The 5,672-nt window shown below is 38.2% G+C and overlaps 1 long non-coding RNA gene across 1 annotated transcript; it reads left to right on the forward strand.

Annotated features, from left to right (window-relative positions):
* Positions 1 to 1,283: 1,283 nt before the first annotated feature.
* Positions 1,284 to 5,334, forward strand: LOC138888770 (uncharacterized). The gene is made up of 2 exons (XR_011406290.1): positions 1,284 to 1,959; positions 5,064 to 5,334. It is a non-coding gene; the product is annotated as an uncharacterized lncRNA (long non-coding RNA).
* The last annotated feature ends 338 nt before the right edge of the window (positions 5,335 to 5,672 follow it).

Genomic DNA, 5,672 nt, shown 5'->3' on the forward strand with positions numbered 1-5,672 from the left:
ATATTCACTTCATTACCTTACGACATTGAAATATTAGTGACTTCTTACTATAGTTGTCACGACCCATTTCCATAATAGGTCATGATGGCGTCCAACACCATTGTCGGCAAGCCAACGCGGAAATACTAGATAAGTTCCCATTTACTTTTACCCAAAATAATTGCAATGACTTCTTAAGTTGAACTAGAAATAATAAATGATCAGTAAAGCCGAAATAATCATACAATCCCAAAATAATAGTCTACTAATGTGTGTGCCAAGACCTGGTGCCATAAGCTATGGACAACTAGTAGAATATACAAAACAATCACACTATCCTACTGTCCGAAACAGAATAGATAGCAAAAATACATAAGAGAGACTTCTTCAGGCTGTGGAACGGCATGGGAAAGAGAGCAGCTCACTGTAGAAGTCTCGAAATCCGCTTAGGGATGTGCACCAGACTGATAGCTAGAGACACCTACCTCAGATCCTGTACAATTAAGTATAGAAGTGTAGTATGAGTACATAAACAATATGTACCCAGTAAGTATCCCGTCTAATCTCGAAGAAGTAGAGACGAGAGGTCGATTTGATACTTACTAGGGTCAAATAATATGAGAAAGAATTTATAATAAGCAAGGATCGCACAATTAATTAACATTTTATGGCAAGGAAGAACAGTTCTTTCTCCAGATAATATCATGGGTATCCATTTACGTTTCAAGGCATATATGAAGTTCATTCCACATAAAACACTAAATAAAACATGCGCAAGTAACACCTCTAGACATGTAATTTTTTATCTTCCCTGAAATTTTATACCTTTAATGCTTAGATATTAATTTTAGGTCTAATAGTACTAATTATTTTTTTAAAAAAAACTACAAAAATATTTTTCTTTATTTTATGAAGTTTATATTTTTGTCTTGTTAGTTATACTCTTAAAAAATATATACAAAAATAGCCTTGACACTTAGTTTCCAAAAGAAAAACAAAAATAAAATAAAATTTATTTACTTATTTTAGTATTTAAGTTGTAGGGTTGAATAAATATCAAATAATGTTTAAACTACTTTGATATAGCTCTTAATTTCTTTTAATATTTCATGGTTAAGCAAAAAAAAAAAAAAGATTAAACTAAATAAGAAACAAAGAAAAAATGAAAAAAAAAGTAAGTAATGAAGCAAAAATAGAACGGAAGAAGCAAAAGCAAGAAAGGAAAATTAAAGTGGCCCCATTTTCCCATCTTTCCTACAAAAACCACGTGCCCACCTAACAGAATTATTCCCTGACAACACACACCCACTCTTTTCCAACGGATTCCCTCTCTTCGTCTCTCTCTTATATATACAAGAAGACACTCAATAATACAGGGAGACAGAACAAAAGAGAAAGCTGGAGGAACGCCTAAAAAATCCATCAAATCCGTCGTTTACTCTAAACGATCCTCTCCAACATAAAAAAGGAACCGAATTCAAAAATCCATGGCTGCTCTTTCTTTGGCTTGAAGCAAACAACCGCAGCGCACAATGAGAGAGAGGAACCTAATTCCAAAGTAAAAAACAGAAAAAAGGAAGAGAGAGCCGATTCTCATCTGCTTCTTCTTCAGGAATCAAAAACCAAAAGAAGGATCCCTTTTTCGGATTCCCAAAAATTCCATTTAATCTTATAAATTTTTCTGCTCAAATCCAACGCCTCCTCTTCTCTTTGCCATGTTGATCAAAATTTTCCATCAATTCCATTGATTAGCTTCATTCCATTTTGAAGCAAGTCTTTATCGTATTTGGTTAACTTGAAGACAAAAGTTTGGAGCCGCATACTCCTTCTCTGAAACTCACTAATTTTCTAAAATCCTCGCACAACCCAACTCTTTCTCGAATTGGTTTTCAATTTTAAAAACAGAGGCGCTTTTCCTTTGCTCCGCCGAGGTAGCGAGTTTGGAGGTCCTTGGATTCCGGCGAAGTTCTTTGCATAAAGGTTCTTTCTTCCTTCTCTGTAATTTGTAAATTTTTTATGACGTTCTTCATTTTACTTTTTGTCTTTAGTTAGCAAAATCTTTCTTATTAAAACCGATTTCATCTTCTATTCATCTCAGTTGGACAGTTTCTCGCATTTGATATCATTTTATTTAAGGTTATCCCTAAATTCTAAATAAGTCCTGATGGATTTTTGAGTTAAGATTAAATTGACCATGATTACTATTATTTCTTGTAATTAGTACTATTTTTGGTCTATTAAAAGTAAATTTGGCAGATTTCTCCTCCTTGAATTTGTGTGTATTGATTGTTAGAATATTGATTGTTAGAAGAAAGTATTATGTAGGCATCTGTAGTAACTTCCACGTTCAGCTCATGTGTTGCTCGATGATATAATTCTGTTTCATGTTAGTCGTACATGATTTTAGATGAATTTTTTTATTTCGTTAGTTAGTTAAGTATACATTGATGAATGTGACGATCCGACCCGCCGTTTCATGAGTTACCGCTCCGTTTCCCTTATTTTAGCTTCTTTACGCTTCGTTATCCGTATTTTATGTGAACGGGATGATTAGTTCGAGTTCGGAGAGTATTTGGTAAGAAATGAGACACTTAGTCTCTTTTAAGAAGGCTTAAGTTGGAAAAGTCAACCGGACGTTGACTTATGTGTTAGAAGGCTCAGAAGTAAGTTCCGATGGTTCGGTTAGCTTCGGGAGGTGATTTGTGACTTAGGAGCGCGATCAGAATGGGTTTTGGAGTTGTAGAGAAGATTTAGGCTTGAATTGGCGAAGTTAGTATTTTGGCAATTTCTGGTTGATAGGTGAGATTTTGATCGGGGAGTCGTAATGGAATTCTGAGAGTTGCAGTAGCTTCTTTAGGTGATTTTGGATGTTTGTGCAAAATTTCAGATCATTCGGAGGTGTTTTGGTCGGGTTTTTGATCAAATGCGTATTTCGGAAGTTTTTAAGAAATTTAGGCTTGAATCCGATGTAATTTGATGGTTTTGGTGTTGATTGTGGTGTTTTGATGATTGGAAAAAGTTTAAATGATGTTTTAGGATGGGTTGGCACTTTTGGTTGAGGTACCGGGGGCCTCGGGTGATTTCGGATGGTCAATCGGACCAATCCTGGTTTTTGAAGTTGCAGATTTCAGCTGAGTGTTGCAGAACCTTTTTGTTCTCTACGATCGCAGGAGTGCAATTGCGATGGCATAGAAGGTTTGGGGAAGATCGTTCTGATTGCTCAATGCGATCGCGGAATAGGGTATGCGATCGCATAGGTTGAGGAGGTTGTTCATTGTGATCGCATGAGGAGTAATGCGATCGCGTAGTGTTAAATGGACCCGAGGTTCTGAGGGGTACTTTGCTCAATGCGATCGCGGAGTAGTGTATGCGATCGCGTAGGTTTGATTGGTGAAGCAGTGCGATCGCAGTTAAGGGGTCGCGTTCGCATATGACATTGGAGGCTTGGGAAATTTGAGCTATGCGATCGCAGAGGCTTGGATGCGATCGCATAGAGTAAAATCTGGGCTGACAGAAGGGTTTTAATAAACATTTCATCCGCGAACCAAACTCATTTTTCCACCATTTTTGAGCAACCTTGAGAGCTTTTGGACTGGAATTGAAAAGGTTTTGACAGGAAGTGATTGAAGGTAAGTCCTATGAACTAAATACATGATTATATTGTGAAATCATCCTTAAAATTCATGAAAATATAGTCAAATTGTAAGAAATTAGGGCTTGAAATTGAAATTCTAAATTTGGGATTTGAGGGGCCATTTGTGGTCCGATTTGAGAGATTTTTGTATGTATAGACTCGTGGCGAGATAAGGAACCCGATGACCTAAAAATTTCTGAGTTTTGAGACGTGGGCCTGGGGCTCGGGTTTTGCTAATTTCGGGATTTTTGATATTTTTCGAATGTTTTCGCTTGGGCTTTGTTCCCTTAGCACATTGTGACGTATTCGTTCTGATTTTGGATAGATTCGACGTGTGTAGAGGCCAATTCGAGGGGCAAAGGCGTCGCGAGCTAGAGAATTAGCCAGTTCGAGGTGAGTAATGGTTGTAAATGATGTCCTGAGGGTTTGGAACCCCGGATTTGCACATCGTAGTGCTATATTGAGGCAAGATACGTGCTGGATGATGAGCATGGGGTCTTTCACTACTGGGGATTGTGACTTGGTCCATCCCTATTGATGATTTTACCGAATATTTGACTGAAATTCATTTGTTATCATCATGATTTGGGCTGATTGCCATATTTGGGCTTCCTGCCAACTGTTTGAACCCTTCGGGGATTTTTATCACTGTTTCCTCACTGCTTGACTTATTATTTTAACTCAGTCCTGTTGATATCTACTGTTTTACAAGCTCAGCCACTTTTATTCAAATTTGAAACTTAAATGATGTTTCTACATCATGTTCTGGGCTGAGAACTACTGTTTTACTAATGCCCAAGGGGCTTGTGATGATTTTTGGACTAAGTGAGGCCGAGGGCCATATGTGAGGATATGCTGAGTGATATGAGGCCAAGGGCCTGAGATACTTTATATGCCACGAGGTGGCTTGAGTGATGTGAGGCCGAGTGCCGAGTGATGATGCCACGAGGTGGCTTGATATAGCGCTTGGGCCGTAAGGGGCCCCTCCGGAGTCTGCACACCCACAATGAGCGCGGGTACCCATTATGCTGAGTGATTGATATTATGCCCGATGGGCTGATATGAATGATTGTGAGGTAGCCCGAGGGGCTGATATGAGTGATTGTGAGGTAGCCCGAGGGGCTGATACTGTCCTGAGAGATTGATACTGAGCCTGGGAGGCTGATACTGTACTGAGAGTGAGCCCGAGGGGCTGATACTATGTTGAGCGATTGATACTGTGCCCGAGAGGCGGATTTCTACTTGTTATCTACCTGTTAATTTTACCGGTTTTACTTGTTTCAAAAGGAATATCATTTGATTCTTCACTGATTTACTACTTTTAGTGATTTTTATTGCTTGATATGGAATTGCTTTGTGCCTTTACGTGTTTTCATACTTTCAGCCATTATTTATAATTATTACTCACTGAGTCGGAGTACTCACATTACTCCCTGCACCATGTGTGCAGGTACAGGTATTCCTGAGGCATAGAGCGAGCTTTCCTGCCGTTCTGTTTTCATCGGAGTTATCGAGGTAGCTGCATGACGTTCGCAGACCCGATTTCTCCTTCTATCTCCACTTATTATTCCGCATTTTAGACATATTTCTGTATTAGATTGTTGAAACCTTGTATTAGAGGCTCAAACTTGTGACACCAGATCAGTGGGCTATTTTACAGAGATTTTTCGTGATTATGATTTCCGCACATTTCATCTGTTAAATTCATACTTCTATTTATATTAAATTGGTATTAAATCCCGAAAATTGGTATTGAATTGTAAAGAAAGAGGTTGTGAGATGTTAGTTGGTCGGGCTTGCCTAGCATTGTGTTGGGCACCATCACGGTCGGGTTTGGGGTCGTGATAATGAATAATTTGGGTTGGACATAGGTTTGAATTTGGTTGATATCATTGTTAGTGGCTTTAAATTTGTCTGGGCTCTTAGATTAAAATACATAATGAGGGCTAACCCATTTCTTCCATAATCCGTAAATGTTCAATGTATGATCTAAAATTAGCGGATTCAATATCTTCAAAATACTTTATTATTCATATCCATAATTCAATAGCCTTGCAAT

This window comes from Nicotiana sylvestris, chromosome 3, assembly GCF_000393655.2.
Source record: "Nicotiana sylvestris chromosome 3, ASM39365v2, whole genome shotgun sequence".
NCBI lineage: Eukaryota > Viridiplantae > Streptophyta > Magnoliopsida > Solanales > Solanaceae > Nicotiana > Nicotiana sylvestris.